Consider the following 12,975-nt stretch of genomic DNA (forward strand, 5'->3'; position numbering starts at 1 on the left):
GAATGATCCAGGAAGTATCCAATAGGATACAAGAGTCTCAGTACTAATGAGACATCTGAAGTATATACAAGGATATCCACTTCTGAGACAAGGGCATATGCTGGGGAAGGCAAGATGTAACTAAATGTTTGGGAGTCACAGGTGCCAAACTCAGTCTTCTGGGAGACTTGTCAATTGAACAATTGAATAGAAATTGACTAAATATCTCCTACATGCTGAGTGCTAAGAACGTAGCAGTGAACAAACCAGCCAGGTAAATACCTATCTTCTGAAGCTCATATCCTACACAAACCTGTCACCTCCACCCTTATCAACTTATTTCAAAATGCCAGGAAGCTTACTAGGGAACCCTAAATAGGATCCACTTTTTACCTGAAGGCATTTCTGTGGAATAACAACCATCACAGTCGGCTATGGCAGTTCTGTTCATATGAATGCAAGAAGCTAGCAAGGATAAAATAAGTGTAGGAGCATTTTGCAGTACCCTCAATTCAAAGTTCAACTGTTAGTCTTTCAAATATTTTGTGCCTTGAAAATGGTAATGGAATCCCTCATTTCTTTCTCAAGCTAGTCTCCTCTCTGCCAGCCCTGAACTTGCATCTCTGGTTACTCTGATTAATAACCAATTCAACTCTTGGGTTTCTGAATTACCTTAAGTCACAGGTGGTGCCCTTTGCTGTCCCCCAACCTGTCACCAACTTAAGCACACATAGCACCAAAAATTACCCACTTCAAAATCATTAAATAAGAGGGTGGGAAAATATTTCCTCTTTTTCCTCTTGCCTTTCCTCCCTCCTTTTTCCCCTCTCTCTGCTTCTCTCCTCTGTCTTCTTCCTCCCCTCCTCCTCCCTTCTCCTTCTTCTTCTTCTTCTTTCTCCCCGTCCTCCCCCTCTTCTTTTTCTTCTTATCTTCTTACTTCCTTTGCTTTTATCCCTTATCCTCTTCCTGCACCTCCTTCTACTGATTTATTTCCATATTTCTTTCTTTATTTGAAAGAGACTCCTCTCCCCCTTGCATCTTCTAATGGATGCTCCTTCCATTCCTGTCACCAAATTTGTACCTCATTATTTTATGTCAGTACTTTAGTCTTATATCACAAGCAAGACATAGAACATCACATAATGAGAAAATTGTTTCAATTTCTATCTACTTTTTAAAACTATTTCTAGCAAAAGATTAATGGGTTAAAAAAAAAAAAACAGAAAAAAGGAAAAAAAAAAACCTCCAGAGGAAGCCTAAGTCATGAATAGATGCCAACTCTGTTGAACAAAATGAGAAGAAGAAAACTCCAGTGTTAACATAATTCTTGTCTGTCTGGGCAACCCAGAGGCTTGTTAAGTTCACTACCTGCAAGCTGGAAAACCCAAGGAATAAACTACAGGCATGTTCCAATGCCAAAGTCCTCAGTGGAGCTCTGTTCTCTTAAACACATTTTTGCTAAACTGAGAAAAACAGACACATATCATAAGAGCATATTTAATCCATGCAAGAATGTAACTATTAACAAGGCTTACTCCGCCACAAGGAGGAATTCTAATATTTCATTTTTTTTTTATATATAGTACCATGACCCTTTTCAGAATGCTCACCACTCTGACACAATAAATGCAAGGTATTTTCAGTTGTGCAGCAGGTCAAAGTGATAGCATCTAAACCTCTGGGGTTTTCACATCCTGTCTCTCGGAAATTCTTGCTACCACAGGAATATCTTTCAGTTTGTTCAGTCTCATATCAGCAGTGACACCCAGTGGATGGAAACATCTTGAACAAGCTGGCTCTCAGCTCTCTTGCTGTCCCCCTCCTCCCCTTCTCTCTCCAGGGAAAGAGTTTTGTAAGTGCTTTGTCTCTCTGACCTTCTTACAGCTCTCCACAGGAAAAGAATTTATCAGATTGCCTAATGCCAGCCAGCTTGTCTTTAAAATTCACTCAAATTAGAAAGCCTCAGACATTTCCTTTGCACGGAAGACATTTAAACCTATCAAAATATGTTCAACTAATCTGATATTTGGTTTCTAAAAATAAAACCAGATTATACAAGTGTAGGGATAAAAGAGGAGAGAGGTGGTCAATTAATTTCCTACATTTTGCACTTTAAAAATGTGATTGCCAGCAGAAATCATGGTTTTATTATTTATTCATAGCAAGTCATTCAGAGCATGTTAAACTAAATTGTGAGGAAAAAAATAATATAAACTGTGGACTAAAATCAACTTCATTCCAAATGATGGCTATCAGTAAAAATGTATCTACTCTTTCTAATGCAACTATTTTATTAATATTAACCAGTTCAGCTGGTCTGAGTGAAATAAATGTCTTCTGATTTGATAGAAACTAACAAGCTATAACTCTGTAAAAACTTTCTCATTATAGCTTCTTTATTCCAAACTCTCATTTGCACAATCTTTTTTTTTAATAAAATGCCTTTAAAAGCAAAGACAGAATTTCTTTTTATATTTTCTTTGAAAAACAAACTATTTTTTTCCTCTGTGTAGTTAGAGCTAAAGGAGATATTATGCACCTTTAAGTAGATCATTTTCCAGAATGAAACACTAGCACCAGGTCTCTTAGTTACTTAAATATAAGTCAAGGAAGCACTTACTGGCAAAGATTAGTGGGGGTGAGGCTAAGAATATTTTCTGACTTTAACAAAACAACTACTCTGAGATATCTGGTTTTCCAAATGGAATCTAGCATGGAAGTGGATCCATTTGCATAGAGAACTGAGGGGATTTGGGAAGCAAAAGAACCAATGCTCAATCTTATTAGTGACTGTCACCAAAGTTAGGAAAAGTCAATACGCTCCTTGAAATAAAATTACCTTGAGGGAATAGGAGGTTGTGCTGGTAACCCAGGCTCAAGAAAAGGGGTGTATTTGGTGGGAGATAGTCGATTTGGTTTGGCAGAGTTTATGCATATTGTTGAAAGCTCCTATATACTTAGATACCATGAGATTGACTGGAGACTGAGCATGGAAGTATGCAGTAACATTCTTCCACCGTGCCTAATATAGAGCAACATTCCCCAGCAGGAGTGAGTCCATTGGATCTGCAGGACAGTTAATAGGAGAAGCAGGATTTAAGAGCCATGACTCCTCTTACAGGGCATTCAAAAGATTGTGTTTCTTTTTTTTTTTTTTTTTTGTGGTACGCGGGCCTCTCACTGTTGTGGCCTCTCCCGTTGCGGAGCACAGGCTCCGGACGTGCAGGCTCAGCGGCCATGGCTCACGGGTCCAGCCGCTCCGCGGCATGTGGGATCTTCCAGGACCGGGGCACGAACCCGTGTCCCCTGCATCGGCAGGCGGACTCTAAACCACTGCACCACCAGGGAAGCCCGAGACACCTTTTATCTCTTCAATGATGGAGTAAGATGTAGGCGTCCTGGCTAGATGCCGGAGCCGCAGGAGAGAGGCAACCCCAGCATAATACGTATGAATCCACATGGTCACGCACACACATTTGGAGGAGCACAGCCTTCCACTCACTGGAGCAGCTGTTCCTGGCCCTTGCTCTCCTAAGGTTGCTTCTTTCGTCCAGTCTCAGCTTGTGGACATCAATTCCACCCGCTCACTCACTTTCACCCTACTTTGAATGTGACAGGTTGCTTTACTTGAGAGGGCATATATGTGTGCACAGCCTCTATGGCTCTAAAAAGCTCTCCTGGACAAGGCTGTTCAGATTGTGCCATAATAAACTCACTTCCAGCAAATTTCATTTTCGCTTGAGGAAGGAACGCTTTGTCTAATGCTCACGAAAGGAGGCATCACCCAGGTTAATTATAGTCTAGTCTTTTCTCATTATTTGTTTGCAAACTGGAATAACCCTCTTTGGATTATGTCTTCTGCTATTTAGAGAAAAAAAAGCTGAGGGCTAGAAAAAAAGGTCCACTAATGTAAATACTAAATATGTTTCTAATTGAGCATGTAATGCTCAGAAACACAGTTATTGGAACAGTGACTGGAAAAATAAGAGAGATTGAGCCATTTTGTACTTACATAGGTGAAACAGGCTATACCATCTGTTTATTCGTTCATCCTTTGTTAAACATTTTTTTAGTTCCTACTGTGTACCAGTTAAGGTGATCAATGCTGGGGATCAAAGATAAACAACATACCTTCTCTGCACTATTGACCTCTAATATGTTGTACGTGTGTATAGGGGCAAGAGGGTAGTTGTGGGGAGATGGCGGGGGTTAGTTACAAATCTTTTCCCCCAAATGATTTACCTATGTTGGTCTCAGAACACCTTGATCATCCTTCTTTCATTTAGTCATCATGTATTTCTTTGATTTTTGTCTCTCTTAAAAAGGGACTGTGAGTATAAATACATTAATTCACATGGAAAGTTGTTAGAAATTTTCCTTTTAGCAAAGTAGGGGGTTTTTTTGTATTAAATAGACTTTATTTCTTAGAGCAGTTTTAAGTTCACAGCAGAATCGAGCAGAAGATACGAAGATTCCCTATATACTCCCTGCTCTCCCTGCATGCATAGTCTCCCCCGTTAGTCACATCTTCCACAAGAGAGGTACGTTTGTTACAACTGAGAACCTACATGGACCCATCATTATTATCCAAAGTCCATAGTTTCCATTAGGGTTCACTCTTGGGGCTGTACATTTTATGGTTTTGGACAAATGTAAGAACATGTGTCCACCATTAGCAAAGTAGGTTTCCATAAAGAAAGAAGGTTTGTAAATCCTGATATTTTATAAGGACTTAACCCAGGGATCAAGAAAGGTACTGAAAAACAAGTTGGGAAAAATGACAAAGGGAAGGAAAGAGGGAAGGAAATATGAACAAGAAAGGGAGAAAAAGGAGGAGGAAAAAGTGACTGCACACTAACTTCATCTGCTTTAATTACTGCCAAGAGTGGCCAATCTCAGATAAATTGATTAACCCCAGGAAAATGTTTTGTAGTTCTGGCCCAGGGAGCTCTGAAGGCACCATTTACCTACCTGAATGGCAAACATCAGATGGAAACCACTGATGTAGGGAAACATTCTGCAGGCCTTGTGAAAAGAAACTTAAAAAAAAATTCATGTCAAAAATGGAACATGGGCTTCCCTGGTGGCGCAGTGGTTGAGAGTCTGCCTGCCTGATGCAGAAATAGGCTTAAACGGTTTTCTTGTTTTAAGCTTTTTGTAATTTTTGTTTCGTTTTGTTTTGTTTCTTGGCTGTGCTGCATGGTATACGGGGGCACCATACCCGACCGGGGATAGAACCAGTGCCCCCTGCAGTGAAAGGGCAAAGTCCTAACCACTGGACCGCCAGGGAATTCCCTATTTTAAGTTTTTTGGTTTGGGTTTATTTTCTGAACTTCTTATTAAACTATTAAGATATTATTTACAAATGCACAAATAATAAATGTACAGCTTGGTGAATTTTTGTAAAGTAAACACACTCAGGTGACTAGCACCCGGATCAAGAACAAGGATATTATCAGCACCCTAAAAGCCAGTCTGAAGCCCCCTCTATGTTACTCCCCTAAGACCCCTAAGAGTAAACATAACTTGCCTTCAAACATCATAGAGTAGATTTTTAATTGCATATAAGTGGAATTGTACAGAATATATTCTTTGGGATTCTGACTTCTTTCGCCCAATGTTAGGTTTGTGAGATCCATTAATGCCATTGCAGGGAGGAAAAGTTTGTTCATTCCGTGTTATACAATATTTCATCAAACAAATATACCACAGATTATTCAACCATTTTGCTAATAATCAAAGCTTATATTTGTTAACATCTGCTATTATTTGCAGTAAAAAAAGAAACTTTTAAAATTTTTCCGTGAACTTATTTTTAAAGTAGATTCATATAAGCAAGGAACAGTGTCATATACATATTGTTCTTAATTAGATGAATTATTAAAAAGGCTATGTAAAGGAGGGGAAATTGAGAAAAAGTCTTCTTGTCCCAACACACACACACACACACACACACATACACACACATACACATAGGTTGAGTGAAAGAAAGGAAGGCAGATTGGGTCTGTATATTGAATGAACAGTGTGGGAAGGAAAGTGTGGTTGCCAAGTTATCTTTGAAACCAACTGAGCTAAGCCCACACTGGAAAAAATATTTATGACTGATACCACTTCCCCAAAACACAAATGGATGGAGGTCAATAATGACGCTTATAAAACTCATGGGCTTATTATAGAATGATTGTATTCATGAACAATAAGAATTCCTTATTCCAGATCAGGTAAATTTCTTAAATCTATACAAAAAGAAAATTACAAAAGTTGGTTTGTTTTATATCTGTGTGTGAGTTTATGCATGCTTTCACACACACACACACACACACACACACACACACACACACACACACACATACACATGCTAGACACAGGCTGAAAAATAAGTTGTTTATAAAACCTACCTATAGAGATTCCACTGAGGAATGAGTGAGTTATATAACTACTCCTTTTCTTTACTGAATTGAAAAAAAAGGTCTATTTCAAAAAATACCTGTAGCATTCAATGAATCCATTAGAAGTACAAGTTTATACAGGTTGCCTGTATAGAAGTCTACATTGTACTGACCTAAAATAGAGGCCTGATCTCAGTTTTAACCTGATGATGGACTCCCTCCATGCCTGTAGTGTCACAGCAATAAAATCTTTGCTTGATGACTAATTACCCCTGTAGACTGGCCATTTTCTGTTCCACTACATTCAGAAGTCACTAATGTCCTGGGTTCTCCTGGTACATGCACTCACCTAGTAGAGCTAAAGGGACCTAGTTGTCCAAAGTGAAGTTGAAAATTTGCTTACCCACCACTTTGCTACAATGAATATAGGTTTAGTGTGTGTCTCTGAGTTGTCAAATTTAGCTGTCTACACAGCCTAAAATGAACAAAGTTTACTAATTCTCCACCCCCTGTTTTGGCTGTGTTTGTGCGTGTATGTGTGACTTAACACAAATTTTATCATTATAGAAGCAGACATTACTAAGATCAAGAATAAAATCAAATGTTACCCTGCCTTACCAAAGATTTATGGTTGGAGTTTTATTTTATTGGGAGATCAAATTTTATACTTAGGGGGAAGGAGACACTCAATGTATATCCTTCCCAGCATATTCTCACTAAACAATTTCTTCCAAATAAAAGGAAAAGGACTTAGCTATTTTTAAAATAATATATGTCCACTCTTAAATAAGTTTCTTTTGGCCACAGTGATTATTCTGTCCTCTCTTGGAGAGAAGAGAATTGCAAGTGAGTTTATGAATCAATTCACTCCTGAATATTTACCCTCTTTTAGCCTAAATGTTGCCTCAGTTCTTTAATGACTTTGACATGTATTGATAGTATTTGAGGAACCAGTGAGGTGCTGGTTTCCAGAACTGAGTGGGTAAAGGAGGAAACTGAATATGAACACGGGGGATTTTTCCTTCTCTCTTTACATCATTACGATAAGAGAGGAGAAAGCACTATTCCTTCCAATGATACAAAGTAAATGATTATCACTTCCACTTGCATGCTGGTGAATTGGCCTAATCTGGGCATTGGTCACAGAGTTCGGAAAGCAGATTGATGATTATTGTAGAATAGTTATTGTAGAGTTATTCTTTGGGGGCCAGATGCTTTCACACATTTTACTAATCCCTATGTCAAAGCTCATGTAAGAGCTGACTAGTATTAGTTATTCACAAATGAGGACTTTTCCATGTGGTCTTTGCAAATTCAGATATTTCTGTAGTATTCGTACCATGATCAGATGATATATGCAAAATGAAGTAGAATTTAAACTAATATCAAGATAATTCAAACTATATAAAAACTTTGCCTGATACCTCCAGGTCATTGAGGCAATATTATTTAAAATATTCCTTCAATCATGTGAATTGTTTCCTCTAGTCTCCATTTCACTTGTACATTGTTGGTGCCTCTGTGGGGAAGGCAGGATTAGCACCTCTGCTTCTGCAAACTCAGCTGGGCCTCTCTGCTAACATCATCCAAGAGGAAGCCTGCCAAAGAGTTGGGAAGTCTATTTGGGTTATATTCTGAAGGCTGTGGTCACTGGAAAAAAATTCCAGTCTCCCATTTTTCCAATTCCTATTTCTGCATCACAAAATTAACCCAAAGCTGAGTGGCTCAAATCAATCATTTCATTATTCACACAGAGTCTGTAGGACAAGAATTTAGATAGGAAACCTCAGAAACGGACTGTCTCTGGTCCACAGTATCTGGGACCTCCCTGGAAAAACTTAGAGGTTGAGGATGACTTGCAGGCTGGGAGGTGGAGTCATATAAAGATTTGTTCACTCGCATGTATGACCCCTGGGCTGGCAGATTTATGCTGCCAGGAGCACCTACCATTATGTGCGGCTTCTCCACGTGATTGGGGTCCTCACAGCATGGTGGCATCGGGGTAGCTGGAATTCTTTACGTGGCAACTGAGGTTATCCTTTGCAAGTATTTCAATGAATAAGGGAGAAGCAGCATTACCTTTTTGATTCCGTCTCATAAACCACATGGTGTCACTTCAACCATGTTCTATCTGCTGAAGTAGTCATAAGCTCAACCAGAATTCTTTAAACCTGCAACTCATCTAAATATGGTAGTGGGACTTCCCTGGTGGCACAGTGGTTAAGAATCTGCCTGCCAATGCAGGGGACACGGGTTTTATCCCTGGTCTGGGAAGATCCCACGTGTCACAGAGCAACTAAGCCCGTGTGCCACAACTACTGAGGCTGCGCTCTAGAGCCCACGAGCGACAACTACTGAGCCTGCGTGCCACAGCCACTGAAGCCCGCACACCTAGAGCCCGTGCTCCGCAACAAGAGAAGCCACCGCAGCGAGAAGCACGTGCACCGCAACGAAGAGCAGCCCCCGCTCGCCGCAACTAGAGAAAGCCAGCGCGCAGCAGCGAAGACCCAATGCAGCCAAAAATAAATAAAAATAAATAAATTTATTTTCAAAAGAATGTTACCTTAAAAAAAATAAAGATGGTAGCAAATATCAAAGGTGTTTTCCATGTATCTATATGAATATAATAAGCTTTTTGATAATATCTCCTGTAGAAATTGCCACACATGTCTTTTGAAGACATCAAGAGAAGCTAGAATAAACCTAGTTTTCAGGTTACATTAGCTTATAACAAAATATCCATTTGAAGACTTAGAATTTTTGCTCTACACCAGAAGAGAGTCTGGCCTACCTATTTGGACTGAACATCAAGTGGTTGACTGCATTGTGACACGGGGTCCACTGATGTATTTTGTACTTTGACGGCTGAGCAAAACTGGCTTTCTTTTTTTCAATCTGTAGTTTCCATCTTGTTTGAAACTTATTTCTCTTCTGAAACCAAAGAGGGTTATCTAAGTTTATGGTCAAACATTATTGAAACTCCCCAAGACTATGTAGTTATTACTGAACATATTTTTCTACTTGAACATTTCCAGCAAGATTAGTTACCTACTTCAAAAAGAATAGACAAAAATAAAAGCCTACATATTAAAATATCTATTTACTATTTATGTTAACACTTAATTTATATACAAGTGATAATGAGAAAATTATGTATATGAGAAAATCATAATGAGCTTTCCTTTATTTCCTGCTTTGCTGAATCTACTTGGAGATAACATTCCAATTTTAATGGATATCACAATCCTAAAGGCCCCACTGTTTCTTAGGGGTCTGTGTAATCTCATGTTACACAGAATGATTAGGTTTCAGAGATGTATTTTTTTTTCCAGAAACGCCAAGCTGATAAACATCTGAAACTTCCACACAGCTGTTCTGAGTGATTTCCTCATTGCTATAATCACATCGAGAAATCAAAATTGGAGTAGAATATTTGGAACGCATTTTCTCTCCTATTTAATGGCCTGTTTGAGTGTTTGTGGTGAGGGGACGGTTCCAAGGGAGGTGGGAGAAGAGTTGTCTTTTTCGTGATTGTCACTATGTGTTTAGTGCTTAAAGGGAGGGTTTTCTGATATCTGCCTCAAATGTTCCTTGGGTCTGATGGTTGGCATCTTTTCACATATAGCTAAGAAGAAAATTCATTTTGAAACTCAAACTACCTTTACCTACTCAAGGAGAGCGTGGAATTGAATAAACAATTCAGGTTATCCAGGCCCTAGATTGCTTTCATCTCCATTTTTAAAATGTCTTTGGTATTTGATTTCATTGCAGCTACATTTTTACTGATGAACTAATTTAAAGGATGGAAAAGCCAATATTGAAACATATCAGTAGCTGCTTCGAAAGCCTACACTAGCCTGGTAACATACCCTTAGGTTGTTTGATTTGTATTCCTCTACTTCGTCTCTGGGTCCCATAACACCTCTCATCACTGCTGCAAAAGATCCCTCATGTTAGGAGCAGACACCAGCATTTTTATCAGAACAGAGAATTCTATTTACCAGGTAATGGACGTGACTATTTCTGAAGCTTTTCCTTCCTGTAAAACAGCAATGAAACTAATGCCTACTTCATAGGAATCAAATGGCATACTACTTATGAAACCGCTTTGTAAATAGAAACAGGCCATACGGTGAAAACAGATTCAAGGTCCAAGGCCTAAAAATGACTGCTATACATTAACTATGAGTTTGTTAAAAGGGGGCTACTGTGGGGCGTACGGAGAAAGGAGAGGTGCAATGCAATGAAGTATGTTCCCATGCATTCATTCGTTCAGTGTGCCATGAGAATGAATAAAAAGAGTGGATTCGGATTAGGTTGGGGAGTGAGCTAAGATCTGAAGGGTGAGTGATCGTTAACACCCTGAGGAAATAGAGAAGAGCCGGTGTGAATATTCTGAGCCTCACTAGAGCTGGGTGCGTTTAACGGACTCAGAGAAGCCGTGACTTCCTGTATTTGCCTGTTTCTCCAATACTGGGGGCAGTGGTCTGCCCTATGTACTCTCTCCCTTCCAGATCCAAGAAGAGTTCCTGATTCTTCAACCTCTTCAACCTTGGGCTTATCAGGATGGAGTGGCAGTTTCTAAGCTCCTCACAGGCAGAACCAGAATCCGAAAGTCCTTTCTTGTCCATTTGTTCTCACTTCTCATCCCAACTGTTTTCCACCAACAATATGCGTTTGGTGTGTATGAGTTCCCTGACGATGCAGGAACGGTTCAGGACTGCTAACAAACCTAAGCCTCTCTTCATTTCATGGGTTCAACCTCTATTAGCACAGAGGGTCTTGTTTGTCTGTTTGTTTTTGTTTCTGATTTTAAGATCCTTTTTAGAGTCCTTTATAAGTTGATTCAAATTTTCAGCCTCTCTTTTGTAACCCACCTTTTGTTGGAGGTGAAACAAAATGACCTTCCCATAGTCCGGAGACACAACAGGCATGTGAAATGACAAAAGCAGGACAAGACACTCACTAGTTGAGATCCAGGCTTCAGTGCCCTTTGAGTGAGATTTTTCTGGGAACTTCTACTGTGTGCAGGAAGGGAGAAATCAAGCGTGAGGCTGGTAAACTTCCCACTGGTCCCAAGCAGTCCGAGGCCTTTGGCACTGACAGGTATGAGAGGAGCGGGAAGCCAGGGGTTACTGGGGAGAATGTGCACCTTGTTATAAAAGTAACTCCCTGAGCTGTGATCATAAGCAAATTGGGGATAAGGGTGTTTCCTCCACAGGGTGTGTAAAGGTAACAAAGATAACAATTGTGTCTACTGGTTTGTTAATGGTAAATTAATAGAAAGATATTATCTGTAATTTTTATCAAACCATGAACTCCTTCAAGGTGAGAGGGTGAGTCAAACTCATTGCACTTTCTTGCATCCAACACAGGGCAGTGCAAGACAGGACATCTAGATGACTCTAAATAAATGTGGAATTAAATAATGAACCTTTCCTTATTCTGGGCAGTTAACAGTCAGGAATGTTAAAAGTCAGAGAGAGTTGGCTTTGCTGCTTATTTACGTTAAATTGTATTGTATTGTGTCATGTCGCGTTGAGTTGTACAGTGGTGTGGTGTAGTATAATATCCATTTCTCATAGCCTCATAGCTTTTGAATATCCACTGTAATGTAGAAGTCAGAGAAGGTAATTGTGTGTGTGTGTGTGTGTGTTGAATAGAATTGGAGAGAGAGAGATTGATTTTTCTTAATGACACTGAGAGCCGTCTTTCTGTAAACAAAAGTGAGAATCAGGGCTAAGGAGGGCTATAACAAGGGCTGATCACAGGATTTGCACAGGAGGAAGACACATTTTCCATCAGAATTCTAGGGCAGGTGGGTTAGTGGGTGAATGGGGGTGGTTGCTGGCTAGGAAAGATGTTAAAGCTTTAATAAGGCAGGTTCCATGAAAAGAGCCGCTGGAGCTAATTCTGGCCCCTTTCCAGGTGGTTTTATGCTGCAGGTGGGATATATATTGTCTTCAAAAAGAGAAAACAGGGATGAAGCCAAACAGAAAAACAGTAGCTCCCATTTCATTTCTACCTGCTGCAAATAAACCGCCACGTAGTCCCAGTGAAGTAACAAAAACAATGTCCTGCCTGTTGTGGTTACGTTTCTTTTAATGGCCATATTTAAGTGCCACTTTCTTTTAAGTGGCAGTGTTCTGTACCCAAGAGGAGAAGCATAAAAGAAGGTGATCTAACGGTTATAACTTTGTAAGAATCACAGGAGGACATACATTTAATAAATTGAGAAACTGAGAGTTTAAGCCAGGTTTATCTGGTCACAAAGGACAGGAAGAATCCTCCATGATACCTGGGTAACATAGGTAGCCAACATCTCCCCTGTTTTAGCCATGTCATATTCAGTCAATCTGTCTGACCCCCATATCCTAAATAATATAAAATAGTATATATGGTTTACAGATTAATAATCAAGATAATCTCTTAGATGTATTTTAAAGCCCTTTTGGTTATTATAAGTCCATATGCAGGACCATACTCTTTACGATGTAGAAAATTCTGAAAATGTTTTTATGGACAATCTGACATGGTCTCCATTCTTCTTTTATTCATTGACTTTAACCAGAATATACACTCCACTCTGATAAGAAAAAAATGC

Source organism: Phocoena sinus, chromosome 17, assembly GCF_008692025.1.
Source record: "Phocoena sinus isolate mPhoSin1 chromosome 17, mPhoSin1.pri, whole genome shotgun sequence".
Taxonomy (NCBI): domain Eukaryota; kingdom Metazoa; phylum Chordata; class Mammalia; order Artiodactyla; family Phocoenidae; genus Phocoena; species Phocoena sinus.